This window comes from Gymnodraco acuticeps, unplaced genomic scaffold (assembly GCF_902827175.1).
Source record: "Gymnodraco acuticeps unplaced genomic scaffold, fGymAcu1.1, whole genome shotgun sequence".
Taxonomy (NCBI): domain Eukaryota; kingdom Metazoa; phylum Chordata; class Actinopteri; order Perciformes; family Bathydraconidae; genus Gymnodraco; species Gymnodraco acuticeps.
Genome location: NW_022990877.1, coordinates 1 through 9,429, shown reverse-complemented (window position 1 = coordinate 9,429; position 9,429 = coordinate 1). Strand labels below are relative to the sequence as shown.

General features: G+C 45.9%; 1 pseudogene; it reads right to left on the bottom strand.

Moving 5' to 3' along the window:
- Positions 1-4,924: 4,924 nt before the first annotated feature.
- LOC117557518 lies at positions 4,925-9,293 on the bottom strand (annotated as a pseudogene).
- Positions 9,294-9,429: the final 136 nt, after the last annotated feature.

The window sequence follows — 9,429 nt, the reverse complement described above, 5'->3', positions numbered from 1 at the left end:
AACGTATGTGGTAAGTTGCCAAAGTGCTTTTTTCTGAACGTTCATCAGTATTATAATCAAAGAGAAATATGAACGTTAGTTTTTACTGAAATGATCAAATAAAATAAAGTCAACATCTCACAGTCTTTACTGAGCTGTGTGGAGTTTGTTCAACTTTTAAAAGATGTTTGAATGGTGATATACACAGTGATAGATGTTAAGGACTAACGTTTATAATAAATACATTTGTTTTGGTTTTAAGATCTTTTCATACAATCATACGTATTGGGATCATTTGTATTAATGTGGACCGGAGGGAGAGGGTGACGAGCATAAGTTTCACTTTCCTTTTTTATTTCAATTCCAGCTTTGGTCATGAAGAATATGTTTCTCTGTTGTCCACGTTCATAAAGCATAAAGCAACAGCATCAGAGCACGGTGCAGAGTCTCTAGGTGAGTTTACAGTAGTCCCTCGTTCTTATTAAACATCCATGTTGTAGTCCGCTGTATAGAAAACTGTAGTTTCCATAGTTTCCCCACAGCAGCAGACGCACTTTCATGACGTCCGCTGGCGCATCATAAACACGTCGGATAGTGAAAGTGCAGTCGATTCTCTAAAGTACCGCAGTCTCTTCTCCTAAATCCTTTTGAATTCTCCTATCCACTATCCCTTAACGTTTCACTCAGAGGTCAAGGAATAGGAGATAGGGTTAGAACTTAGGAGCTGATTTTTGGATTATCGGAACGCAACCGAATAGTCCATTTAGCTTAGGAACCTTCCTAACGGAGTGAAATGACCCGGAAGTCCCTCTGTGCAGACCCGGCGCCAGAACAAATCTAAAGGGAGGGCATATGATTTTCATGGGAGGGCACACAAAACCGTCACGTGCTGCGGGGCGGCGGCACAATTTATATCAAACAGCAAGGCCAACAGGATTGCGCAAAGACGCACACTTATCGCAAACATACACAAATAAAGGGCAACATAGAAACCACTTTTGAAACATTGTGTGCGTGGCAGCACAAACACTGGTAAATCACGAGCAAGGCACACTGGTTACGGATGGCAGCTTCCTCATCGCTGCACTCGGAGAGAAATAGTAGAGACGGAGACGATGAACTGTTTAGCCCGCCTTGGGCATGGTTTATGTTCCGATGCACTGCACTCGGACATGCTGTGGAGTGCATCGAGTCACCTCAGATGCGGCTTTCACACCAGCGCTTTTCCCTTTCTAGCTCCGAGCGGGAGCTTTTCTGGTTCAGCTCCGGTTTCCCTTTTCTGCTCCCGCTCTGTTCACACCGCCCAGCACCCGACTGGTGCTGCCGCTGCTGCGTCATGACGTCACCGTTTACATCGCTGATTTGCTCCCCAACGGCATTACGGCGCTCACAACAACGGGGAACTGCGTCGGGTTGATGATCGTGTTGCTTTTAATCACACGAAGCCAGATTAAATTAAATAACGACTTCTCCAACCTTATGCTTTTCTCTAGAGTGCCGTGGTTCATTGTTTATTAATGTGTTTCTGCAGCATTTACCGACCGCTGCAGTGCTGGCTGCTCTTCCACGGGAGTTTATTCTCCCGTTAGCTCCCGGTTAGCTCACACGGCAGCGGCCGCTCTAAAGTATTCACTGTCCGACTCACACAAGCAGCTGATACATATCCCCAGTTCCCCTTAAGTAAATCAGTCTGAATTGACGCTGTTTGGCATCACAACGCTGTTATGAAAGTTTCTCTGGTATAAAATGGGTGATGTTAGCATAGCAACCTTAAGCTAAACTGACTACTTGCTATTGCTATCCTATTGTGGCATAAACCGTTTTCTACAGGCACATTTTACCGGCGTATTTTTATTATGATTCTACTTGTGATAGTCGGACACGACAACCTGTGCAGCCCATGAATTGATTCCATCCGATAGCTGCTATAATACAAAACAACACGTCTGCCTCTCTCCACAATGATCAATAACAGTGAACGGATGGTCAAAGTAAGGTACAAATAAACAGAATCACACGAAGCCTGGTTAGTGTTCAGGGGAGGTGGGTTTAGTTTCCTGCACGCCTCGACGTAAGAGAGACGTAAGCGACGCCACCTCTTAGCTCCGAAGCTCTTGCCTCTAGACCGACAATTTTTTGGAGCTGGAAGTGAACCGGATTCCGGAGCTAAGAGCCGGCGCCGCTGCGGTGTGAACAGGAAAAACCGGCGCTTTTCAGGCTCCAGCTCCGAGCCGGAGCTGAAAAAGCGCTGGTGTGAAAGGGGCATGAGAGGGAGTTGGTTGACAGCTAAAAAATCTATAATATCAACGACAGCTGACACGTAATAACGGCTCCGTGCCAGCTGATCTGCACCAAAGTACTAATTTCCTTATTTGTTTCCTCGCGTATCTCTCTCTCTCTCTCCACGAGCTCTCACATGAAATGTGTTATTTTGATGCGGCATGTCTTAGCAGTCCTTTATCAGTCTAATGCGTGTTTCCAGTCGCAAAAACCTTTGACAGTAAAAGCCGCATCAGATGAAGACGTGTTTACTTTAAACTGTCTACAGGGGAAACAAAAGGCTGCGTCTGCTTCTAACGAATATTCAAGCCATGGTCTGTTGTTGTACCATGCAGCGGCAAAAGTGCGCTTCTTTCCTGAAAACAATCTCCCTGGATAACAATCCAGCTTCACCTGCTTGGGTTCATTAACCCCAAGATCATCGCTAACTCAGCCCCGGGGTTTGCCGAGGTCAAGCTTGTGACATTAAGGCGTGCTGCTGCAACGGCAGGTGCAGGGACGCCAGCTGCACCATCGGCTGCAGTTCTTTCATCGCTATTTCGTTTTAATAAATCCTTAGACCTTTTAAGCCAATTTTTTATGTCCATTTTGTAATTCAAACAGAAATGGGAGTCTACAGAATGCACAATAAACAAATCCAGAATAGGCGGCAGAGTGTGACGCTGTGATTGGTATAAATGGGGACGAATCACAAATCACAACAGACACATGCATTTATTTGACGTAGCCTGCGATTTTTGTTTTGTTCTGACATCACATACATCGTAGCATAAAAGTTCACAGTTTATTTATAATTTAAAAAATAAAATATATATTTTTTTTAATTTTTATAAATAATAAAAAACGTGTTTATTGGGGGAGGGCAGGAATGTCAAATGGGAGGGCCTGGCCCTCCCACGGCGCCGGGCATGCCTCTGTGGCAGCCATGATAAGTGCTGTTCGAATTCTCTAGATCAGTGGTTCCCAACCTTTTTTCCCAAGAGCCCCACCAAATGACTCCTTTTGGAAGGTCCCGCTGTATGAAGAAATTAAAGGACGGCGCGGAAGTGGAAACAATTCACAAAGGGATTAAACTGTTTAAAACACATGCTCAAAGTAAGCCGGATTTTGCCGTTGTGTTTATGTGGATTCAAAAGTCGTAAATAATCTACAAAATGGAGGAGACCGATCTGATCGGAGCAACTGTGACAAATAATCCAACTGAATCCGGCATGGACAATGGCTATGTTTTAAAAATGCGCTTATCCAGCAAAGCCTGGTTTGGACACTTTACGGGCAGAAGAAATATTTCTATTAAAGAAAGAATGTTTCGCCGAACTGCATTGTGGGAAGCGACGCGGAGGGTCGCTGGCGTTGCTCGCTGCAAAAGTTGAGCAACGTTCAACTTTTGGCGCCTCGGCAGAAGCGTCAGCCAATCAAATCCCGTTTAAGCAAATCTGCCAGTACAAGCGCTAGCCAATCTGCGTGTATGCTGGGAGAGACTACGCAGGTCCTTTCCTCATATTCCAAAAAATGGAGGAGAAATTAATTATAGCGGTAGTGTATCACCCGGTGTTATATGATCAGTCTCTGTTCACCTACCGGGATACAAACTGGAGGAGCCAGGCATGGAGGGAGGTGGCAGAGACAGTGGGTGAAACTGGTAGGTTTTTGCCTGTTTGGGGAGTTTATATTATATTATATATGGTATTCTGAACAAACTGTGCTGTTGTATTTGCTGTAAAGTGTCTCTACTGTAGGCTATTTTTATTATATGTACTTAATAAATATGTACTTTGGCTCGACCAAAAATCGTTTATAAATGTGCTATATAAATAAAACTTGATTTTATTTGCACGGGAGATTCATGTGATTGGTTGTTGATCTCGTTGCTCGCATGAACTCCCCAAGCTTCAGACACGCCCACCGCCAAGCATCAACACACGCCGCTGTGTAGACGGGCCGTTAGGGAGGCTTCAGTAGAAGCTGCTGGGACTCCCAGCAGCTTCTACTGAAGCCTTCCGAGTAAATCGCCAGAACGCCGACACCTCCTCATCTCCACCGCTCCCATGTTTTCTTTTGTGTTGCCATACATTATTTTCTCTCCGTTGGTGCGCTGGGCTAATGCTAATGCTAATAATGCTAATGCCAGCAAATACAATGGCGACTTCAGTTTTACGTGGTTTGCAATTCGCCCAGCCAATCAGAAATTGGTACTTTTTCTCCCCAGGATAGTACTCTCTAGAAGGCACTAAAATGTGGGTAAAAGTTCTCTGAACTAAGTTCTCTTTTTGGTGTGAATGCAAAATTCCAGGCACTATCGGAACTAAACAGGAAAAGTACGGGGAAAAGTACTCCGGTGTGAAAGTGCCTATAGTTAGGCCCCAATTTACGTCAACTATAATTCCATTCTCTTCTTGTAGTAACTCACAGGAGGCTTCTGGTGAGCATAGTGGAGTTTATTGGTTTCTGGTAGCGCCGAGCTGCGACTCCGGTTCATCACATACTTAGCATAACAACATAGCCCCCAGTTCCTCTTTTATGCTTATGGAACGGCAACAACTTCAATGTCACAGTGCCACCTAGTGGACTGGTGAACTAACATGCAATGATATGACCTTACAACATCCCCTTCCCCTCAAGCAGGTTATATACATCCAACAGGAACATTGTAACACTGTAACAATTTTTTATTAAACCTAACAGGTGACTCACAACAGTATTATCTATTCCCTTCTTAGCTCAGCTGGAAGTCTTTAAGGTAACTGGGTAACTTAGTCTCTCTTTTTGACTGTCTCTTCCCTGGACTTGTATTTTCCACAGTTCCATGGACCCTCTCTGCTGCTGCAGCTTCTGTAGCTGCTGGCTCTTCCAACTCGTCCCCACTGAGCACCACATTCTCATGTCTCTCCTTTTTCGGCTGCCTGACTTAGCTGAGTCCAGTCAGTCTGTTGTCTTTCATGGTCTTTTTCTGGTCTTTGGTGGTGAGCATGAATCTGGTCCACATGTCTCCTGACTACTCTCCCATCACCCAGCATCACTTTATATGACACTGGCCCTGTCACTGACTCTATGATTCCTGGAATCCACTTGGGTCCAAGACTGAAGTTTCTCGTCAGCACTGAGTCTCCTGTTTTGAACCAGCGCCCCTTTGCCTTTTTGTCATGATTTCTTATTTGTCTTTCCTGTTTTTCTTTCACCTTCATGCACAGATCTGGATGAATCGAATCCAAACAGCAACGTAGCTTCCTCCCGAGGAGCAGCTCTGCTGGTGAGAGAACTGTTGTAGTGTGAGGAGTCACACGATAACTAAATAACACTCTGGCTACCTTGGCTGTCAGTGTGCCTTCTGGACATTTTTTCATCATCCTTTTAAATGTCTGTACCCCTCTCTCTGCTAACCCGTTACTGGAGGTGTGATAGGGTGCCGAGGTCACATGACGGATACCATTTATTTTCAGGAAATCTTCGAACTCTGTGCTGATGAAACAGGTGCCATTATCAGACACCAACAATTCAGGCAGTCCATGGTTACTGAAACTGGTACGCAGGCACTCAATTGTAGTGGCTGAAGTGGCAGAATTGACTGGAACCACATCCATCCATTTTGAGTGTGCATCGATGAGCACAAAAAACATCTTCCCCATGAATGGCCCAGCATAATCCACATGAATACGACTCCAGGACTTATCAGGCCAATCCCAGGGGTGTAACGGAGCTGGTGCCGGAACATTTCGGTGCTCTTGACATGTCATACAGGACTTGACAGTATCCTCTACATCCTTGTCGAGCTTTGGCCACCATACATAGCTCCTAGCCAGTGCTTTCATCCTGGACACTCCCGGATGGCATTGATGAAGCTGTCTCAAAACACTTTCTTGGCCTGGCTTTGGCACAATAACTCTTGCGCCCCACAACACACACCCATTTTGGATACTGAGTTCCTGTTTCCTCACTGCATAAGGGCCAAACTCAATCTCTTTTAATTCTGATGACCAGCCTCTGTTTACCAATTCCCGCACCCGTGAGAGTACTGGATCCTTGTCTGTCCATACTTTCACTTCGTCAGCAGTCACAAGTGTGATGTCAGAACTCTCCAGCATGAGAACCCTCTCTTCTGGCCTCCCCAGGTCAGGTTTCTCTGGTAGGGGCAGGCGGCTCAGTGCGTCTGCATTGTTGTGGTACTTCCCTTCTTTGTACACTATGGTGTATTCATAGGCTCTCAAGGTCACGGCCCAACTTTGGATCCTCGGTGATGCCATTTGGGGTACTGCTCGCATCTCACTGAAAAGTGACAACAGGGGCTTGTGATCCGTCACTATAGTAAACTTCCGTCCATAGATGTACTTGTGGAAGCGTTTTATTCCAAAAATCACTGCCAGTCCTTCCTTGTCAAGTTGTGAGTAATTTTTCTCTGCAGCATTTAATGTCCGTGATGTAAATCCAATGGGTCTTTCAGTTCCATCTGGCATGCGATGTGAGAGCACAACACCTAATCCATATGGTGATGCGTCACATGATAGCACAATGTCCTTCTCTGGGTCATAATGCACCAACACTTCAGCTGACTGCATCATCTTCCCACTGCCACTTTGTGTCTTTTTTTAGCAGTGTGTGCACTGGAGCAAGGGTGGTTGACAGACTGGGCAGGAACTTGTTATAATAGTTTAACAGTCCTAGATATGCTTTGAGCTCTGTCACATTTGAAGGTGTGGGTGCATCCTTGATTGCTTCCACCTTCTCATGCACGGGGTGCAGTCCTGTGGCATCCACCTTATGACCTAGAAACATCGCTTCCTCACTCATGAACGAACACTTGGTTCTTTTGAGCCTGAGACCGGCCTCCTGTAGCCGTTTCAGCACAAGGACAAGAGTCTGCAGATGCTCTTCGTCGTCTTTCCCTGTCAGCAGGATGTCATCCAAGAATATTGCCACTCTAGGGATGCCCTGTAGCAGTCCCTCCATGGTCCGTTGAAAAATAGCTGGGCTAGATGATACTCCGAAAGGTAACACTTTGTACGTGAACAAGCCCTTGTGTGTATTTATGGTCACATATGTTTTTGCTTCTTCATCCAAAGGTATTTGGTGATATGCATGACTGAGATCTAGCTTTGTGAACTTCTGTCCACCTGACAGGTTGGCAAACAAATCCTCAATTCTGGGAATTGGATACTGCTCCAGTTTTGATACTCGATTTACAGTCAGTTTGTAATCACCGCACAACCTTACTGAGTCATCTGGTTTTAACACCGGTACCACAGGCGCTGCCTACTCTGCATATTTTACCGGTTCAATTATCTCCTGGACTAGGAGACGGTCCAGTTCGGCCTCAACCCTTCCTCTCATTGCATACGGGACCGGTCTAGCTTTAAAAAACCTGGGGGTTGCTTCCTTGTCCACATATAGTTTAGCTGGGGGCCCTTTAAATGTCCCTAGTTCCTCTTTGAAAACCTCCTCATATTCCCCAAGTACCTCCTCCAAGGTCTCTTCCCTGACATGGTGAATCTGGCTTTCAGGTCTCCACTGCAAACCTAGCTTCTTAATCCAGTTCCTGCCAACTAGACCAGGGCCCGTCCCTGGCACAACTACCACAGATAGGTTTTTTACTGACTGTTTGTGCTGCACTTTTACCATAGCTGCTCCCAAAACATTTACCCTATGTCCTGTGTATGTTCTGAGTCTCACTCTGCAGGGTTGTAGGGCTGGTACCTCTCTCCTCCATAAGGTTTTGTACACTGAGTGGTTCACCACTGTTACCCCACATCCTGAGTCTACTTCAAACTGTGTTTCAGTTTCGTTAATAGTCAGTGTTTCTAGAAATGGCTCCTCTGTCGGTATGTCTATTTCCTCCACTTTGTACTAAGTGAACATGATCTCATCTGTGTCTATGTCATCTTTTTCGCCCTCCCCCTAGCTGACATAGTTTGCTCCCTGAGTTTTCACATGCTTATATCTCTGATATACTCCACCCCCTTTTGCTTGTGAAGCACTAACTGAGCCTTTTGACCTACACACTTTCTGAATATGGCCTATCTTCCCACACTTGTGACAGGTTTCTTTAATAAACCTACAGTCCCCAGCTATGTGCTGCTCACTGCCACACCTGTAACAAGCCTTATGCTGGTGCTGCTGCTCACTGGGGCTCTGCCTTGCCGTCATCTTGTGCACTGCCTCAGGTGCTCATGTGCGAGGGTGCTGACTCCAATGACTGTAAGTCTCTCACATCCTTGCTGGCTGTCTCAATAGCCTGGGCCAGCTTCAGTGCCCTGTCGAAGGTCAAATCCGGCTCTGACAACAATCGCCGTTGTATGCGATCCTCCCCAATCCCACAGACCAGCCTGTCACGCAGCATTTCTGTTAACTTGTCTCCATAGTTACAATCTTGTGCTAATTTCCTTAGCACAGCAACATACTCCATGACTGTTTCTCCCAGCTTCCTACTTCTTGAGTTAAATTTGTAGCGCTGTACAATTTCACTGGGTTTGGGGTTGAAATGGTCTTTCAGCAGCTGAACAAGCTCATCAAACGTCTTCTCTCCTGGCCTCGCCGGGCTGATAAGGTTCCTCATAAGGCCGTAAGTCTGACTGCCAACTCAACTGAGCAAAATAGCTTTCTGCCGACCTGCATCTTCGATCTCATTAGCTTCAAAGAAATATTGGAGAACCTCACAATATTCCTCCCACGTCTGGGATTGACTATCAAAAGGAGCGGTGTTTCCTACCATTGCCGCCGCCATCTTCTAGCTCACACCACTGTCCGGTGTTTGGTGCCGTTAACGTAGCCACTCAACAGTCTCGCTCATTTGTGTGCATTTCCACCAGGCATCTGCTGTACTTTTATCCTCGTCGCCATTATGTAGTAACTCACAGGAGGCTTCTGGTGAGCATAGTGGAGTTTATTGGTTTCTGGTAGCGCCGAGCTGCGACTCCGGTTCATCACATACTTAGCATAACAACATAGCCCCCAGTTCCTCTTTTATGCTTATGGAACGGCAACAACTTCAATGTCACAGTGCCACCTAGTGGACTGGTGAACTAACATGCAATGATATGACCTTACAACACCTCTATTATATTGGAACGGAGGCAGAAATATCAGAAACGGAAGAGAGAGAGAGAGAGAGAGAGAGAGAGAGAGAGAGAGAGAGAGAGAGAGAGAGAGAGAGAGAGAGAGAGAGAGAGAGAGAGAGAG